Consider the following 21,812-nt stretch of genomic DNA (forward strand, 5'->3'; position numbering starts at 1 on the left):
CTTTCTTAACCTTGGACACCTTGTCCTTGGTTAATTTCTCCTTACCTTTAAATGATTTTCCCTTGTCATTTATTGGCTTTTCCTTGCTATAGTCATATGCAACCCTAGCATACGACTTTCCCTTAGCCTTGGATGATCCTCCCTTGCCATGATCATTTGACATCCTAGCATATGATCTCTCCTTGACCTTGGAGGGAGTAGATCGGTATCCTAAGCCTAATCTATCATTGTTGGGTCTTTGGCTACCCAACACCATATTTAATTCCTTAGATCTAACATTGAATCTCTTAAGGAATTGTTCTAACTTATCAAGCTTTTCCCTTAACGCTTGATTCTCCTTCTCTAAGTTCCTAACCCTAGAGTTAATTTGTCCACATTGGACATTCCTAGACCTACCCATTTTTTAAGACATATGTCTCCCCTTCTTGGGATAAATACCTTGATTCTCTATTACCTTCTTCTCCTTAGGTAATGAGAATTTAACTTTCCTAAGTCTATCATGCATAGATCTCCTAGGGTTATGATCGATATTTACCCTATTCCTATCATGATATTTAAATCCAAAATTTTGCATGGGTAAATAATAAGAATTATTTCTAGCATGCATGGAGGAGTTTAAATTTAAACTAGGGTTTACCTTACCCTTTACCTTTGGAGCTCCCCCTTGACTTGAGATTTTCTTCTTATTCTCTTTCTCCCATTTCTTTAGATGCTCCAACTTCTTGAGCTCTCTCTTCTTGGGACATTTTGTGTGGTAGTGTCCGATTTCTCCACACGTGAAGCATCTAATATGCTTCTTCTCCCTCTTCTTCCTACAACTCAAATTAGATTCAAAATGAATTGAATTGAGTTTAGGAGATACCTCTTTCTTACCCATTGGACACCTACTCTTGTAGTGTCCCTTCTCATTGCACCCGAAGCAAGTGATATGGTCCTTTGACTTCACTTCAGTGGAGGTGCTTACTAGGTTGACCACTTCCAAGACCTCTTCTTCATCCTCTTCACTTGTCTTGGATTCTTCTTCAATTCTTGAGGATGTTGATGATGCCTCATCTTCCTCATCCACACTTGTGGATGGCCTTTCTTCATCCTCTTGCATTGAGCATGACTCAACCTCCTCTTGCTCCACCTCCTCTTCTTGAGCTACTAAGCCCATCTCCTTGGGCTCTTATTCTTCTTGTGTAGGCATAGGTTCTTCCCATTGAACCTTCTTTATCTTGCTCCACAAATCGTGGGTGTTCTTGTATTTACCTACACGGCTTATCACATTATTAGGCAAAATATCAATAAATATAGATATTACCTTATCATTTGCCTTTGATCGTGAGGTTTGCTCCTCCGTCCAATTACGCGGTCGGAGTCTCTTACCTTTCTTTTCTTTTAGGACCTTGAACGGCTCTTTGACCACCATCATAGTGTCCGAATCCGTATTGAAAAAGACCTCCATCTTCATCATTCAATACGTGATGTCCCATAGGCCTCCTCCTTCAAACTTTGGAGGTGCTATCAAGTCGACCATCTTCTTGTAGTTGCTCTTCTTGACGGTTAGTCCGGTGAAGAGCGACCTTGCTCTGATACCACTTGTTGTGGAGGATCGGTGCGACCGGCTAGAAGGGGGGTTGAATGGACAACGCCCCCAATTACTCGCTTCCTATGTATTTTTTAGTGTGCAAGCCGAAATACAAATACTAATTACGAATATGAAAGCTAAAGATAAAGAAAAGAACAAGCAAACCAATGCACATCGATGTAACATGGTTCGGAGATGATGCTCCTACTCCACGGCTGCCCGTAAGGTGGACGATTCCTAAATCCGTCGGTGGATTAGTCCCCGGAAACTCCGACTAGTTCAAACCTCCTTGTGGTTGGAGAAACCTCACCACAACACTCACCAAAAGCACTTGGACACATGGGAAACCTTGAGCACTTAGTGACTACTAATTAGGCTTTAACCAAGTCTAATTTTGTCACCTTGGCTGGCCATCCCAAGCTCCTTCTTATAGAGCTTGGATGAAAACAACCCTGCTGTTTTACCGTTACCAGTCGACTGGTCCTTGCACCAGTCGACTGGTGCCAGCCCAATGACTCTCTCAACAGCTCTCTACCAGTCGATTGCTACAGTGCACCAGCCGACTGCTATAGTACACCAATCGACTGCTACAGTGCACCAGTCGACTACTACAGTACTGCTACAATGCCGTTGACTGCTACAGTATCCGTTGATTGCTACAATGCCCCCGTTGACTGCTGCAGTACCCATCGGGATTTTTTCCTGAGTATAATCTCTTATGCACTCGTACCCTCATGACTCATTTGACTCTTCTTTACAGCCTTGACCTCTTGCCTTCAAGCCTACTTCCTTTGACTCTCGTCCCTCGGATGCATCCAAGCCCGCGGCTCATCCCTAATGACATCCTTCTCGTATGCCTCGAAGTCGCTTCCCTCGGCACTTGTCCTTGCTGCCTTATCCATGATCCCTCGGATGCTCCATCTTTCACCGGACCCGAAGCCATCAAGCTGAGTCAATTGTATATCATACAAACCTGCACACTCACATACATATATCAAATAACAAGGGTAAACCTAACTTAAACCCTTTGTCCAAACACCAAAACGGTCACACGGACCATTGGGATTGCTCCAACACCGACTTACTCTATTTTTATAGATATTTTGATTTTTGGGTTGCTCGTGCTTGGTTAGATATTTTGAGGCACATTTGGGTACATGACTTATACCTATATAGAGAAGACTGAATTAGTCATATACCATTGTCGTCTTGGTCAACATATAGAGGATCGACGTATCCTATTCCATGTGGACTTTGACCCTGGACCGTCTGTACCTGGTAGGATGACTTATAAGGTATATTCGGATATGATACCCCCACTGATGTGGAAAGGTGTAAAGCTACTTACTTAACACTTGGGAGATACAACCATTTCATGGGCGTATGAATTGGTGAGTACATTCGAATATATAATTTATATTGACATAAGAAAAGGTGAAGGTAACTGCTTATCTTTTACGTGACAAGCCATCACGTGAAGGAAGAAGCGGATGATCATTGTTGAGATCAATGCATCATTTGGTGATTACGTTGAGGCATTTTGAGAGCAAGTACTTCACTACCTCTTTCGGTAGCATGATGGATTATAAGGTGATGATTAGTCGATTCGCCTAACGTTGATCCATGAGGGATCCTGACTCATGGACCGATCGCGAATATCCTTGATGGTATATAGGGATTTATGACCCACAATGATACAGAGGTGGTATTAGTTGATTAACACATAGGAAATTTCACCTTCACTGAGTAAAAATATCATATGATGATTTACGAGTGTTGGGACCAAAATGTAGCTAAAGGGGGGGGGGGTGAATAGCTCGGCGCGATCTCGTGCTCTTCGTTGCTTGTTTCTTGTGGTGAAATGCAGCGGAAAATACGAAGAAACAACATTGAACGCTAACACTAGGGATTTACTTGGTATCCACCTCAAGAAGAGGTGACTAGTCCAAGGATCCACATACTCATACACCCTCCACTATGAAAACACTCCTTCTCGATAACTACCGAAGGCGGAGAAGCCCTACAATACTCTCAATACAACAAGAAACAAAGAGAAGCAAATACAAGGGAAAGCTTACACAGTTTACACAAGAAACCCTAACCCTAGCTTCTTCTTCTTCTTGTAGATTCACTTCTTGACTTGGAAATACCTCCAAGAACCTTCAAGATCTGGCGCGAAAGTGACTGTGGAGAAGCTTTGTGGTCGCTGTTGTCGCTGGAGAAGAAGACCGAGAGATCTGTCCAAGTTCTACTGGGAGAAACGCTCGCCAACAGCTAAATACGACGCCAACGGTCGAATCCCAATCGATTGGATTGCTCTCAATCGATTGGGGAGACTTTAGATCGATCGGTCGATCGATCCAGAGTGCCTCTGTGCTCCTGGGAATTACCTAGATCGATCGGCCGATCAATCCAGGGCTTATCGCGTGAAGTCGCAGCTCCCAATCGATCGACCGATCGATTGGGAGGCTTTCTGTTCATGCGACACTTCTCCCCAATCGATCCACTAATCGATTGAGAGGAGGCTTGTCGCGGGGACTCACCCAATCGATCAGCCGATCGATTGGGCATGAGTCAATCGATCGACTGATCGATCCAGCTCAAGGTTTTTGCCTACAACCAAGTCCAACGTCCCCTAAACAAACATCCGGTCACCCATGACCTGTTGGGACATCATGCCTAGCGTCTGGTCACCCTTGACTTACTAGGGCTCCCTTACCAAGTGTCCGGTCAATCCCTTTGACCAACTTGGACTTCTCAGCACCAGATGTCCGATCAACCATGATCCATCTGAATTTCCTTGTGCCAAGTATCCAGTCACTCCCTTTGACCTACTTGGACTTCCCAGCACCAGACGTCCGATCAGCCTTGATCCATCTGGATTTCCTGTGCCTGACTTCACTCACCAGAACTTCCCTTCTGCCTAGCTTCACTCACTAGGACTTTCACCTGGTTTCACTCACCAGGATTTTCAACTGCCTAGCTTCACTCACTAGGTCTTTTACCTGTCTTCACTCACCAGGATTTTCAACTGCCTAGCTTCACTCACTAGGTCTTTCACCTGGTTTCACTCACCAGGACTAACCTTGACCTACTTGACTCTTCTTCATAATCTCCCACATGAACAATTGCACTTTCAATCTCCATGTCTTGTCTCCATGTATTGTTAAACATCGAAATCCAAACATCAAAATACGAGCTTGACCCAATTCAAGCTCAGTCAACCAGGTCAACCTTGACCTAGGGAATATTGCACCAACAATCTCCCCCTTTTTGATGTTTGACAATACCACTTTTAAGTTAGGCTAATCCCATAGCCTCAACTTCCTTCATGCCAATGTATGAATGAGGGTTTCCTTCATTCTCCCCCTTTTCTAGAGGGCAAACTCCCTCTTTAGGTAATGAAGGTCTAACTTAACAGTACATTCTCCCTCTATTGGCACATATCAAAAACTCTCCCCCTGAAGAGTTACTCAACGTTATTTACAACTTCACTCGTTGGTCACAACATAATAGCGAAGGTCCCATACCCTTCATTATTCTTAACGCTCATCATTGAGGATATACCACTTGGTATATTCACACACGATTCAAATGAAGGTCTCATACCCTTCATTGTCATCAAATGCTCATCCGTGAGCATACATCACATGAAAAATAAAGATATCCACTCTCCATCACATTCAAATGCCCAACCTTGAGCATTTTCGCTAAAGAAGGTTAACCACCTTCTAAGGTGTATGAAAAATAGATTTTCATATCCTTAAAGAGTAAGTCCCCCTAAAGGCATGCACATAACTTCTGTCATTGCACCAACAATGACTTGGAATCCCTAAACCTTTAGGAAACCCAAATTTAGAAGTTTTGAGGTTCAAAAATTCAATATTGAAATCAAACCTCAACCTCAACCTCTACTTAGTATCCCTTAACCAATCCGTCCTTGTTTTCGTCATGAAAACTCTCCCTAAATGTATACAAATGTGTTTTAAGGAGTAAGGGATGGTTACCTAGACTAAAGGTGGTTCAAAATGTTGAACTCAAACTTTCCCAGCCAAAATCAGCATTCCCAATCGATTGGAGTTGGGTCCCAATCGATTGAACCTGCTTGAATCGATCCACTGATCGATTCAGCTAGTGTGGATCAATCAGTGGATCAATCCAGTGAGCTTTTGTTCGCGAGAAGCTCACTCTCAATCGATCGCCCGATCGATTGAGACCCTTCAATCGATCAGGTGATCGATTGAAGGTCTGAAGTTGCTGAAATTCCATTTCAGTCAACTTCAGAAACTCCTAAAAAATTCTACAAAATTCTAAATATCATGAAAATTCATGTAGACATTCCTTAGGGCATATACTATCAAGGAAAAATAGCTTTATATGAAAATACTTCCTATTTTCAAAGATTGACACAAACTTTGAAACTTATAAAAATTTTAGTGTTTTCTTCCAAGTTTATTCTCAACTATTCAATGATGATTACTATCAAAAGATAGCCTTCATCAAGGTTTTCTAAAATCATTTTAAAACCTTTTTTCAATCCAATATCCAACCATGTTCTTTGGGCTCAATGCACATGACTTGTACATTAGCTTTCCCAATGATTGGGAAACACATAGCTATGTGTTTTGATGAACATAAAACTCAAAAGAGTGCACTAGATCAACATCTTGAGCTTTGTTCAGCATCCTAACATCTCCCTTGTATTTAATGTGTACAAAACCACATACAAGTCACCTTATAGTTCTTATTGAGATGTAAACTTTGGTTTTGCCCTAATCTAGGGATCATGCATATCTATCTAGGCATTTTGAGGTTGTGAACATCCACCAAGGATGTTACTTGTTAATAAATGTCATTTGTCCTTAATTTCAAGGAATTTAAAAATTATGCATGATGCGATATGACATACATCAAAGATAAATAATTTTCAAAAGAAAATTTCCTAGAACTACATGTTGTATATATGGTATGTCATGGTATTTTTGTGTTTTTCATAATAAGTCATGAGTGCAAGAATAAATATGATGTCATGACATATGATGGGCAAACAAATCATGACAAATTTTCATAAATAAAAATACTTAGAATAACTATCTAAGTATCCTTAAACCTTAGCTAACTTAAGGTTTTAAATCCTACATTGCCCAAAATGTCCCAAGAAAATGCCAAAACTCAATCTTGACATTTCTTTTACTTTTCCTAATTTGTGCCAATTTAAATTAAGCATATTTCTCAAATTTTGACACATTTTACTCTTTCAAGAGTAGCAAATTAAGTTAAGGCTTAAGTTGCCTTTAATTTCCTAAGAACTTACCACAATCCCAACTTGGTAATTCTTATGATTTTCCCAAATGTGCCAATTTAATTTTAAAATCAAACTTCTCACATTATGGAACATCTTACTCTTTCCAAGAGTAAGCCATTAATCCTTATCATTTTCAAAGGTTAACAGCAACCTTAAAAATGCTCTTAGAGTGCCAACTTTATCATGATTGGTTTAACTACCCTTTCAATTGGAGTTGACACTCTCTAACCCATCTAAGGGGTAGAGAAAATGATCCTAGGAACCCAACACCTATTGGTGTTCCTTGGATGCTCTAGGTACTCACTAGGAATAGCCTCCCTAGATACCTTCCTAGTGCCTTGTTAGGCTTCTTAGGGGCCTTGTCACATTTTTTAGGTCAACCCTAGGGATTGCTTCCCTTGTGACCTTCTTAGTGACTTTATTAGACTTCTTAGAAGTCTTGATCACGTTTGGTGTTGCAAAAATGATTCTAGGGATAACTCCCCTAGTATTTTTGGCTTGATCATTAAGCCTAGGGTTGGTTCCATAACTATATGGAACTCTATGGTAAGAAGACACATCCTTTTTGGTTTTAGGTTTGTATCCCAAACCTCTATGACCCTTGGATGACCCTTGTTGTGCTAAACTTAGATTTTGTTCATTTTGCCCTTTTAGGATATTTTCCATCCTTTTTAGGGTCTTTTCTAATTTATCAAGTCTTGACCTCAAGACTCGATTTTCACTCATTAAATCCTTAGTGTTTGGTTTTTCATTTAATCCTTGAGCAATTTTATTTTTAGGCTTGTAACTAAAATCCTTAGAATTCTTGCCTAAATTTTTATCTACCTTCCTAGACCTAGGTGTGGTAGTTTTAGCATGAAGAGTTATATATTTTTCTTTAATGCTATTATGCTTCCTATTTTTATGGTAAATAGCATTAAAATGATAAAAATTGGAATTAGCATACTTTTTACCATTATTTAAAGGGGTAGGCTCAATAAATGATACCTTTCGTTTTACCTTGGAGGCTCCCCCTTTACTCATGCTTCCTCCCTTAGGCTTGACTGCCTTCTTCCCATTAGGACATTGACTTTTATAATGTCCTTTTTGGTTGCACAAGAAGCACACCATGTGCTCCTTCTTCTTTGTTGTGGGGGTGGTCTCCTTGGGCTTCTCCTTGCCCTTTGGTGCCATTTGGCCCTTCTTCTTGGACAATTTAGGGCACTTGCTCTTGCAGTGCCCATGTTCCCTACATTCAAAACATATGATGTGATTTTTATTTTTAATGGAAATATTTTTACCTTCACATGTAGGGATGACACTTGATCCTCCATTTGATGTTTCTTGATCTTTGGAGAATGCAATGTTTTCTTCTCCATTTGACCTGGATGTAGAAGCTTCTCCTTCTTCTTGATCCGATGTCAACAAAGGTCGCTCCCCCTCAATCCTAGAGGTGGAGGCTTCTTCATCTTCCTCTTGTACATGAAACAAAGAGTATGCTCCCTCTTTGCCCTTTTCATTGTATTCCTTTGAAGATGAAGCTTTTTGGACCTCTTCTTCGGAAGTTGAGCATCTCTCAACTTCGGTATCCTCTTCCTTTTGATCTTACTCCATTGAGTCGGCCTCTTTGGATTTTTCTTGGATTGGTACAGTGGAGGGTTCTTCATGAAGCTTGGCCAACTTGTTCCATAGCTCTTTGGAATCCTCAAATTCTCCAATTTGAACCAATATATTGCTTGGCAACAAATTGACTAAAAGCTTGGTCACTTTATCATTTGCCTCGCTCCTTTGAATTTACTCTTGACTCCATTTGCACTTCTTGAGGATATTGCCCTTTGAACTTGTTGGAGCTTTGAAGCTTTCCATTAGAGCAAATTATTGCTCTATCTCCATCATAAGAAAGTTTTCAATTCTAGATTTCCAAGAATCGAAACTCGTGGATACATATGGTGGAGGCACCCTTGTGTCGAATCCGAATCCATCTCCAAATTCCATTTGAAGTTGAGCTTGATGATGAAGTCTTTGACTTGATAGAATTTGCTCCAACTTCTACACCCTCTAGCCTACTTTCCTCTTCCGGCGATGATTCCGGTGAAGAGTGGCCTCGCTCTGATACCACTTGTTGGGACCAAAATGTAGCTAGAGGGGGGGGGGGGAGGGGGTGGATAGCTCGGCGCGATCTCGTGCTCTTCGTTGCTGGTTTCTTTTGGTGAAATGCAGCGGAAAATACAAAGAAACAACACTCAACGCTAACACTAGGGATTTACTTGGTATCCATCTCAAGAAGAGGTGACTAGTCCAAGGATCCACACACTCACACACCCTCCACTATGAAAACACTCCTTCTTGGTAACTACCGAAGGCGGAGAAGCCCTACAATACTCTCAATACAACAAGAAACAAAGAGAAGCAAATACAAGGGAAAGCTTACACAGTTTACACAAGAAACCCTAACCCTAGCTTCTTCTTCTTACTGTAGATTCGCCTCTTGACTTGGAAATGCCTCCAAGAACCTTCAAGATCTGGCATAAAAGTGATTGTGGAGAAGCTCTGTGGTCGCTGTTGTCGCTGGAGAAGAAGACCGAGAGATATGTCCAAGTTCTACTGGGAGAAACGCTCGCTAACAGCTAAATACAACGTCAACGGTCGAATCCCAATCGATTGGGGAGGCTTTGGATCGATCGGCCGATCGATCCAGAGCGCCTTTGTGCTCTTGGCAATTGCCTAGATCGATCGGTAGATCGATCCAGGGCTTATCGCGCGAAGTCGTAGCTCCCAATCGATCGCCCGATCGATTGGGGGCTCCCAATCGATCGACCGATCGATTGGGAGGCTTTATGTTCGCGCGACACTTCTCCCCAATCGATCCACTGATCGATTTAGAGGAGGCTTATTGCGGGGACTCACCCAATCGATCAGCCGATCGATTGGGCATGAACCAATCGATCGGCTGATCGATCCAGCTCAAGGTTTTTTGCCAAAAACCAAGTTCAACGTCCCCTAAACCAACATCCGGTCACCCATGACTTGTTGGGACATCATGCCTAGCGTCTGGTCACCCTTGACCTGCTAGGGCTCCCTTACCAACTGTCCGGTCAATCCCTTTGACCCACTTGGACTTCCCAGCACCATATGTCCGATCAACCATGATCCATCTGGATTTCCTCGTGCCAAGTATCCAATCAATCCCTTTAACCTACTTGGACTTCCCAGCACCAGACGTCCGATCAACCTTGATCCATCTGGATTTCCTGTGTCTGGCTTCACTCACCAGGACTTCCCTTCTTCCTAGCTTCACTCACTAGGACTTTCACCTGGCTTCACTCACTAGGATTTTCAACTGCCTAGCTTCACTCACTAGGTCTTTCACCTGGCTTCACTCACCAGGATTTTCAACTACCTAGCTTCACTCACTAGGTCTTTCACCTGGCTTCACTCACCAGGATTTTCCAGTCAAGTATCCAGTCAACCTTGACCTACTTGACTCTTCTTCATAATCTCCCCACATGAACAATTACACCTACAATCTCCATGTCTTGTCTCCATATCTTGTCAAACATCAAATCCAAACATCAAAACTCGAGCTTGACCCAATTCAAGCTCAGTCAACCAGGTAAACCTTAACCTAGGGAATATTGCACCAACAATGAGGAGCAGAGCATCAATTGACCGTTATGTCAGTTAGCTAATTATTGATAGTACTTCTCTATCCTTGTGGGCATTGCTCGTCACTAGAAATTACTGAACCTCAGGTGGAGCAATCGTAGTATGATGTGTTATAAGACAATGGTTAGTTGACTCAACTAGCATTGTCTCCATCGAGTAGCTCGAGACCTTGACCATATGATCTTCTACCAAGGTCTTGAAGTCTATAATTCAGATTGGAGTGTTCGATCTTTTGTCAACATTTGTCGGAAGACATTTACGGATATAATTATGAGATTTGTGGTGATATTCTCTGATGGGTAGACTTTCAGTCATGAGGTTGAGTGTGTTGGAACCCCAAAGTTGTTTTGATGTGATCAACAAATTAAGTTAGGTCCTGTCGTATTTTTAACCTTGTTTCTAAGTGTGCAGGAGCTTAGGAGCACAGGGAGTCGAGCAAAAGACGCAACTAGCGAGAATGACGGTACGGGAGGGAGCCGACGGGCTCGGTGCGTCTGAGGTACGAGATGCTGCGGAAGAGTACGCGAGCAGACGAGAAGGAGGCGAGTGGCGTTTCCAAGGGACGAGAAGCCGGAGCAGAAGGTTGCTCGAGAAGGCCGAAATTGGGTTCAGGTGAACCTTATTTCAATTGGCTGAAATCACCCAAGCGAGCGGAGCCGGAGCGGAAGACCCAGACCGAGGTGAGCAGCACCGGAGCAGAGGGCCCGGACCAAAAGTCAACTTGGTTGACTTTAGTGGTCCGGGCGCCCGGATCCATTCTGGGAGCCCGGGATTGACTTTTGACCAGGATCACACTAAAAGCGATCCGTCGTGAAGGGAATAAAAGTTTATCCCCTCCCAGGTGCCTGGAACCCTTCTAGGCGCCGCGACCAAGACTATAAATACAGCCTTGGTCCAGAAGCTTTAAAATTATTCCAAGATTTAGCATTCCAACACTTGTACGCTTTCTTTTAGAGTTGAGCTTCTATTTCTTGTACATCATTGCTATAAGAAGCTTCTCCACCTGAAGGAGATACTAGTGCGACACTTTCTTTAGATTAACAACCTCCCCGGTTGTAACTAAGTAAACATCTTGTGTCTCTTCTTTTCTTTCTTAATTTATTACTTTTATAATTTATGCAAGTGTTCTTTTGAAAAGTCGAGAAGGATTTCTTTTTAGTATTTGCAAGCTATTTAACCCCCCTTTTAGTCGGCTGCCACGATCCAACAAGTGGTATTAGAGCGAGGTTGCTTTAGGAGGACTAACCGTCGATCGAAGCAAAGACGATGGTTGGACCGAGCATATACCCACCGAAGTTCGAAGGGGAATTTGCTACATGGAAAAAGTGAATGCAGGTATTTTTCAAAACTGACTTTGAATTACTTCTTATAATGGAATTTGGTTTTGTAGCACCGGAGGGCAAAGAAAAATATCAATAGACGAAAAAGGAGCAGGCCAACTACGTGGAAAACGGCAAAGTAGAGTACCATCTACTGAGCGTTCTTCCACCACAAGAAGTCAACCGAATCAGTAACTATGACTCCACGAAGGAACTTTGGAAGAAGTTCCTTGAGCTGCACAAAGGGTCGTCCGAAGCTAAGCTCGCAAGACGGATCTACTTCACAACTAGCTCACCAACCTACGACTTGGAGAATACAAAACAACTGTGCATCTGCACTCGAGAGTCAAAGAGCTTATCACCGAACTTTCGAATCTCAAAGAAAAGGTAAGTAACCAAGATTCGCTTAGGTATGCACTAAATTCTTTTCCTAGAAATATGAAATGGGCATCACTAGTAGATGCCTTTTATATTTCTAAAGATTTAGAAAAAATTACTTTAGAAGAATTATTCTCGACATTTGAAGTGCATGAATCAAGATGTGCAAGTACGAAGGAACGTAAGCACAATGTCAGCTTCAAAGCATCGAGAGACGAACCTGAGTCAGAGTCCTCTCTTGATGACGAGGAAATGGTTATGATGGTAAGACGTTTCAAGAAACTTTGTAAATGTAAAAATACTAACCATTCGCAGGGTAGAAAGAAAAGGATGATCCGCTACTACCACTGCGACGAAGAAGGGCAAGTCAATGACAACTGCCCCAAGCTGAGGAATAAGGACAAGGACAAAGGTAAGAAGCCTGTCCAAAAACACAAAGTTTTAAAGGCGACGTGGGATGATACGTCATCCGAATCGGAAGTCGAGGTCTTCTCTGGACTTGCACTAATGGCAAGTTATCAAGACGATGACTGTGAGTCAAGCTCTTCTGAAATGAGCATCGAGAACATCGATGAAGGGGGAGCTACGTCGGAAGATAGCAGCAGTTTAGGGGGAGACACGGACAACGAGATCGACAAGGTAAGTCAGGTATGATCTCTTCCTCCTGATAAATTATTTAAGTTTATTAAACTATTAACTAAGGATTGTTGTAAGTTAGAAAAAAAAATTAAAAATTTAAAAGTAATACTAGCTAAATCTTGCCTTTTAGAAGAGTTAGACAAATTAAAATTAGAAAATGATAATTTAAAAATACAAGTAAATAACTTGAAAAATCATGCATGCTAATCTAATACAAATTTTAGAAAATATAATAATTTAAATTGGTATTTTAGATATCACCAGGGACAAATCAGAAAATTTTCAAAAAGATATGTCTCTAAGAAATTTTTAATTAATACAGTAGGCTGGAACTATTAGAATTAGAGCTTTGAGCGAGAAAAATTAGACATTAAATTTCTGTATGAGACTTTGTCTAAGAAAGTGGTTATTGCAACAATAACCAAGAGGTCTAGTGCCTCGCCACTACTTGGAAGCCAAAATATTGAAATAAAATGTTTAATTAACTTTTTGATAAAGCATTAAGATTGAAATTTAATAATGCCTTAAAAAGTTTTTCAAATATTATTTTTGGAAATCTTTCAAAAATATTTTTTTTATACTAAGAAAAATTTTCTTGCATAAAATTTTTACTTAGAAAAATTCTCAAAAAGAAATTATTTTTGCCAAAGTTAAAATTTCTTCTAAAAATTAGAAATAGTTGCTTAAATTTATTTTTACTCAGAAAATTTTCTTACCTAAAGTTTTACTTAGAAAATTCTCAAAAATTTAAGTTAGAAAAATTCTTTCAAAAATATTTCTTTTTCAAATGATCTAACTTAGAATTTTTTTAAGAAACTTAGAAACATTGTAGAAAATTATTGCAAATTTTTAGTAAAATCATTGAAATTATTTTTTAAATTTTCTAAGTTTTAACCCTTAAAATTTTTTCTTGGAATCTTTTTTTTTTTGTGATCAAAGGGGGAGAAGGAAAAGTATAAGTATAGGGAAAGGTAGACCAATTTTTTCTACAATTTCTCTATCTTTTTGCACTTTATTGCAATATTAGTTATTTCATTTTTATGTCTATTAACCCTACCTTAATTTGGGTTGCTCACATTAAAAAGGGGGAGATTATTGGAACCTCAAGGTTGTTTTGATGTGATCAACAAGTTAAGTTAGGTTAGGTCCTGTTATATTTTTAACCTTGTGTCTAAGTGTGTAGGAGGTCAGGAGCACAGGGAGTCGAGCAAAAGACGCAGCTAGCGAGAACGACGACACGGGAGGGAGCTAACGGGCTCAGTGCGTCTGAGGTATGAGGCGCTACGGAAGAGTACGCGAGTGGACGAGAAGGAGGCGCACAACATTTTCAAAGGACGAGAAGGCGGAGCAGAAGGTTGCTCAAGAAGACCGAAATTGGGTTCAGGTGAGCCTTATTTTGGTTGACTGAAATCACCCAAGCGAGCGAAGCCGGAGTGGAAGAGCCGGATTGAGGCGAGCAGCATCGGAGCAGAGGGCTTGGACCAAAAGCCAACTTGGTTGACTTTAGTGGTTCGGGCGCTCGGATCCATTCCGGTCGCTCGGACTGTCCGGGCTCCCAGGATTGACTTTTGACCAGGATCGCGTCAAATACGATCCGTTACGAAGGAGATAAAAATTTATCCCCTCCCAAGCGCCTGGAACCCTTCCAGGCGCCCCATCCAAGGCTATAAATACAGCCTTGGTCCAGAAGCTTTAAAATCATTCCAAGATTTAGCATTCCAACACTTGTACGCTTTCTTTTAGAGTTGAGCTTCTATTTCTTTTACATTATTGTTGTAAGAGGCTTCTCCACCTGAAGGAGATGCTAGTGCGACACTTTCCTTGGATTAACAACCTCCCCGGTTGTAACCAAGTAAACATATTGTGTCTCTTCTTTTCTGTTTTAATTTATTGCTTTTATAATTTATGCAAGTGTTCTTTTGAAAAGTCGAGATGAGTTTCTTTTTATTATTTGCAGGCTATTCAACCCCCCTTCTAGCTGTCCGCCACTATCCAATAGAGTGACCTTTTGAAATTTGGATTGTGATTCTTTTATTGTGGATATCTAAGTATCTAAAGGATGATATTGACATACTCTTTGGATATTTATGGATGAAATTAGTAGAGTTTTTATATTGATCTTTTGGATTAATCGTATCTCTACTACTTAGAGAGTTGTTGATTATGGATCAGAAAGTTAAGGGATATCCCTTGAATTTCAGTAGTCATATATCTTAGGTGGGATTGTGATATATTTATACATCTTGATAGTACACCAAGATGAGAATTTGTTACTAGAAAATTATCAGGTTTGATTAATGTTCAGGATGGTTTGAGGTTGAGAGATATTGTGAGATCAGATATTGTGATATGTGGATTTATAATGATTTATTGGATTAAATGTTGAGTTATGTAATTTTCTGATGATCTATTAGTGGATATTTATTTTGACGATCTATTAGTGGAATATTTGTTTTGATGATCTAATATTTGGGTTTGTCGTTGATGGTGACATTGTGAGTGTCATGTGTGATATTTATGAATTTGATGATATGTAGTTGGTGATCGGATTACAGATTCATTGCTAGTAATCTTATGGTCGAGTATGCCTTATATACAGACATTATGAGTTTTTGGTAATATCATTTGAGCTTACCAATGCACCAGCGGTATTTATGGATTTGATGAACTATGTCTTCCTGAGTATCTAGATCAGTTCTTTATCGTCTTCATCGATGACATTTTGATTTACTCGCATTCTGAGGAGGAACATGCATAGCATCTTCGCATGGTCATGGAGACTCTTCGACAATATTGTCTATATGTGAAGTCCAGCAAGTGTACTTTTTTGCTACCCTTAGTGGGTTTTCTGAGACACGTGGTTTCTAGCCGAGGTATTGTTGGTGCGGAAAGCATCCGACGATCGAACCTGAGTTTTGATAATGGAAAAGGATTCAAGGTTAAGGTGTGTTGTGATCTAACGTGCTTGATTGAGTGTTTCAGGTAAGTCCTAAGTATGGTTAGGCAAGGTAAAAACCCTAGGGGGTGGTAACCCTAGGTCATAGGGGGTGATAACCCTATGTGGAAAGTCTTGGTGGGTCGAGTGCTTCAGGCAAAAGTCCTAGGGGGGGTAACCCTAGGTGGAAAGTCCTGGTGTCGCGAACCAGGTGAAAGACTGGACCAGCCGGGAAGCGGACGTCCAGCAGAAAGTCCGGAAGCATCGAGCACCGAGAAAAAGTCCAGTCGCTCTAGAGGATCGCACTGGCGACAGGTAAATCTCCTGAGTGGAGTAGGTGAGGACGCGTTCCCCATAGAGTGAACAGTAGGCGTCGGGTCGACCTAGGGTTTCCGGTGGGAAATCCGATGTCAGACCCGGACAGTCGGGAGACTGTCAAATTCATGTATATATATACTATCTTTTATGTTCAACTCTATTTTGCAGGAAACTAATGTTTTTGTGCAGGGTTAGAACTGACCGAGATCGGTCGACCGAACCATGGGATCGGTCGGCCGAACCCCCAAGCTGGTAGATCAAGTTTCCAGAAGTTGGACCGGGCTTGACCAGGGATCGGTCGACCGGACCTTGGGATCGGTCGACCGAACCAGGGATAAGTGTTGACTGGATCAGGCCGAGGTGAGCGGGTCAGAGTAGACTTATCGGTCGACCAAAACTTGGGATCGGTCGACCGAAGCCGGGGATAGAGCTTGACAAGATCGAAGTGGAGCGACGGATCGACAGATCAGATGCGGTGGAGATCATCTGATCGGTCGACCGAACATGAGGATCGGTCGACCGATCCGCTTTGGGTCAAAGATGATCCTGAGACTTGGGGATCTGGATCAGACTTGCAGAGGCTATAAAAGGAGGCTTAGGATGCAGCTTCGAACAACAACTCTCAGAAAGAAGAACCTGTGCTCTTGTGTGCTGCTCCGTACCCTTCAACAAGGCCCTGCTGCTCCAACGACTTAAAGCTCCAAAGTTCCTTACTTACTGTTCGTTGGAATAATTGTTCTTACTGCACTTAACTGTAATTAATTTTGTAATCATTGATTTTATAGTTGTTGCCCACCGAAAACGGTCAACGACCGCGGGCCTTCGAGTAGGAGTCGAGCTAGGCTCCGAACGAAGTAATTCGACTGTGTCTTCTGTGTGTGTTTGCATTTACTTTTCGCTGCATTTAGTTACTCGAACAATTTTTGAAAAACGTGAAAGAGCCGCTAGCGCTATTCACCCCCCTCTAGCGCTTTCGATCCAACAATTGGTATCAGAGCGAGGTCATTTTGAATCAGTGCAACCGCCATTCAAAACAATTTTTTTTCGTAGTATTTTTAGATTTTTCAGAGTCAATTAGAATTTAGCTTCATAGCTATATTCTAATTCTTTTCTCAAATCGGTTTTTGCTAGAAGTTGGTGCAACACCACTCGAGATCGTTTTATTTTAAATACTTCCCGCACTGCTAATCCAGGACTAAGTCCTGGAATTTTCTTGTCGTTTATTTTCTTTATAGTTGATCTAAAATGGCTCAACAAGAGGGTTATAGCACTGTCCGTCCCCCGCTCTTCATTGGAGAGGACTTTGGTTACTGGAAGGGCAGAATGGAGAACTTCTTAAAGATCCAGTTCGAGACGTCGATGATCGTCAAGACTGGTTTGGATCTGCCAACGGATAAAGACGGCAATCCTACACCCTGCGAGGATTGGGAACCTGCATGAATCAAGAAGGTGGAGGCAAATGCCAGAACAACTTGTACCCTCCAGTGCGGACTAATAAAGGAGGAACTAAACCGCGTCGGTCCATTCTCAAGCGCCAAGGAGCTATGGGAGAAGTTGATCGAGCTTCACGAAGGGACCTCCGATACCAAGGTAAGTAAAAGAGATCTTTTACTTAATAAATTATAATCTGAAAATGCAGGAAGGTGAGATGGTAAGTTCACTGCACGTGAGAATTCAAGACATCCTCAATTCTCTCCACAGAATCGGGCAAAAAGTAGAGAATCGGGACGTCATAAGGTACGCACTAAACTCGTTTCCGAGGAGCACATTATGGGCATCAATGGTAGATGCCTACAAAGTCTCCAAGGATTTATCTTCAATAAAGTTAGATGAATTATTCTGTGAGTTTGAATTACATGAGCAGACTAATGCACAGCCAACCGAGAAGGGGGTTGCTTTGGTTGCAGGTACCAGTCGAACGCGCGAACCGAGATCACGACGAAGAACTGAACCAGAGTCAGAAGAAGAACCCGACTCAGATGATGAAGATGAAGAACTAACAACCGAGCTCATGAACCTTGTGAAGAGACTCTACAAGAAGAAGAAAGGCTTCAACAAGAAGGACCTGAAAAAGGCAGTCCAATCCAAGGAGGCCCAACCAAGTTCTAAGGTAAAGTTCGAAGTGATCTGCTACGGGTGCAACCAGAAGGGGCACATCAAGGCCAACTGCCCGAATCAAAAGGATACAAAGAAGCAGAGAAGGAAGAAGGCTTTAAAGGCAACATGGGATGAATCTTCCTCAGAAGACGACGACGAACTCGATCAGACGAGTTTACTTGCGCTGATGGCCCGGGACCAGATCGACGAATCCGAGAGCGAGATCGAGTCGGAGGCTGAGTCCGAGCGAAGCCACGGATCCGTATCCGTTTCCGAAGGGCCCGATCCCTCTGTAAGTATCCCTTGACTCAATAACTTAGTCAATTATTTATTACGAAAATTAGCTAAGTCGAATCTTAGAATTAAGTCATTTCTAAAGGAAGTAGCTGTCCTTAAAGAAGTGACTGACTCCAAATCTTTGACTGAACCAGTTCAGACTGGAAACTCAACTCAAGTTCAAAAACATGAATAAGAGAACTCCAGTCTGAAAACTCAAGTCAAGGATCTGGAGAAAACACTAAAATGATTTTCTTTAGGTTCCAAGAATCTTGACCTAATTCTTGGGACACAAAGAGTCGTTTACAATAGAACTGGTCTAGGATTTAAACCAAAAAGAAAATATAAATCCTACTTATCTCTTGTAGAAAGAACAAATAAAAAAATAGTCCAAGCATGGGTTCCCAAGTCCAAATTGATTAATCAAGTTGGACTTGGTCAATATTGGATCCCGAAGGATCAAATACACTACCTCGACAAACCATATCGAGGCTATGATCCATGGGGAGCAAAAAGAAAAATAATTAAAAATTAAAAATTAAATTTAAAAATCAAAATTCAATTAAAAATTTTAAATTAAATTCAAAATTCAAAATCCAATTAAAAATTCAAAATTAAAAATTCAAAAATAAATTAAAAATTCGAAATTAAATTCAAAATTCAAAATTCAATTCGAAATTAAATTCAAAATTTAAAATTCAATTAAAAATAGAAGAAGGATCCAGAATAGCTGGCACCCACAACTAAACTACCCGACTGGGTAACCGAACTTAATCTACCCGAAATGGATAAATAAGAGTAGACTACCCGGCAGGGTAATTGAGGTTAGATAAAATGGGCTAGGTTTAACTTGACCCACGGTACTGGTGAAGTTTTTGGATGATAGTACGTTAGGGAAGCTTAGGCATCGCATGTCTAGGAAGATATGACTTCGACCTGGTGCATTTGGCCAAGTGGAACTGACCAAAGTTACCCTTAAATGGATCCTAACTAGTTAGACCAAGGTTTAGTATTAAGTTCAATGGGTAGGACTATTTGGAAAATCTCGAAGGCATGGTTACTTTAATGATGTCCTTGTGACTCACCATAGCCCAGAAGTTTATCCAAAGAACGACTACTTGTTGAACCCAAAGCTAAACCTGAATCTAACACAAAGTTAAACCAAACTCTTAAATTGAACCTCAATTCATCTCACAACAATTATAGGAGTACCTGATTGAAAATTTAGATCGGGTGAGATGATTAAGGAATTTAAAATTCAAATTCAAATTAAATTTGTAACTATAATTAATTCAAATTAATATAATTTTAAATGAAATTAATTTCAAAATTATTTAAAAATCTCTTAAAACTTAATTTCAAAATTAGTTAAAAATCTTTTCAAAATTAACTTCAAAATTATTTAAAAATCTCTTAAAACTTAACTTCAAAATTATTTAAAAAATTATTTTCAAAATTATTTTCAAAATTATTTAAAAATATTTTCAAAATTAACTTCAAAATTATTTAAAAATCTCTTAAAACTTAATTTAAAAATTATTTAAAAATTATTTTCAAAATTATTTAAAAATCAACTTAAAAATTATTCTTCAAATTAATTAACTTAAAATTATTAACTTCAAAATAATCTACCTAACTTAAATGAAAATGTTGACATTAATCAAAGAATTATTGAAGACGATGAAATTCATCCCAACACTAATAAACTAGAGGAATCAATTTCTGACCCAAACATAAGACCAACTAGAACAAGTATCTCTCACCCATCTGACCAAATTTTGGGTGATCCAAACCTAGGAGTCAGGACTAGATCCTCTTATAGGAACATTAGTCAGATTGCCCTTATTTCTAAAATTGAGCCTAAGACTATAGAAGAAGCCCTACCCGACCCAGACTGGATCATTGCTATGCAGGAAGAGCTAGCACAATTCAAAAGAAACCAAGTCTGGGAACTTGTACCTAAACCCATAGATAAGTCCATAATTAACACCAAATGGGTATTTAGGAACAAATTGGATGATCAGGGTGAAATAGTTAGAAACAAGGCTAGACTAGTAGCTAAAGGATTCAGTCAGGTTGAAGGTTTAGATTATGACGAAACCTATGCACCAGTAGCTAGACTCGAATCCATTAGGATGCTGCTAGCCTATGCAGCACATAAAGGGTTTAAATTGTACCAAATGGATGTAAAATCCGCGTTCCTAAATGGGTTCATTAAAGAAGAAGTCTATGTAAACCAACCTCCATGATTTGAAGACTTAGACTACTCTAATCATGTATTTAAATTGAAAAAGACCTTATATGGACTTAAACAAGCTCCTAGAGCATGGTATGAACGGTTATCCAATTCCTTAACATCCAAAGGTTTTAATCAAGGTCACATAGATTCAACCCTATTTGTAAAAACTATAGAAAAAGACATCTTCATAGCCCAAATCTATGTTGATGATATAATTTTTGGCTCAACTAACTCTAAATTTCTAAAAGAATTCGTTAAATTAATGGAAAATGAGTTTGAAATGAGTATGGTTGGAGAACTAAATTTCTTCTTAGGTTTACAAATTAAACAAACAAAAGATGGAATCTACATTTACCAAACTAAATATGATAAAGAACTAATTAAGAAATTTGGCATGGACCATTCTAAAATCATAAATACCCCAATGGCCACTAACATCAACATTGACTCGGACCCAGAAGGAAAATCAGTAGACCCAAAGTACTATAGAAGTATAATAGGAAGCCTACTCTACCTAACCGCAAGTCGACCAGATATAATATTTGTAGTTGGTATGTGTGCAAGATACCAATCTTGTGCAAAAGAATCACATTTAACATATGTTAAAAAAAATACTTAGATATATAAAAGGCACCCTCAATATAAGACTTTGGTACCCTAGAACTAGCACCTTTTACCTGTTTGGCTATTCTGACTCAGACTATACCGGGTGCAAATTGGACAGAAAAAGTACAAGTGATAGCTGCCAAATCCTAGGTCAGTGCCTAGTAAGTTGGTCAAGCAGAAAGCAACATTGTGTTGATCTATCCACCACTGAAGCTGAATACATAGCCCTAGGAGAGTGTGCCTCTCAACTTTTGTGGATGATGCATACCTTAAAAGATTATGAATTAGAATACAAAAATACAAAAATCTTAATTGATAATATAAGCTCAATTAATCTAACTAAAAATCCAATTCACCACTCTAGGACTAAACACATAGAGGTAAAACATCACTTTGTAAGGGATCATGTAGCTAAAGGTGAACTTGCATTCAACTATGTTGAGTCCAAATCAAATCTAGCTGACATTTTCACAAAACCCTTACCT

The sequence above is a fragment of the Zingiber officinale genome, chromosome 9B (assembly GCF_018446385.1).
Source record: "Zingiber officinale cultivar Zhangliang chromosome 9B, Zo_v1.1, whole genome shotgun sequence".
NCBI classification, from domain to species: Eukaryota; Viridiplantae; Streptophyta; class Magnoliopsida; order Zingiberales; family Zingiberaceae; genus Zingiber; species Zingiber officinale.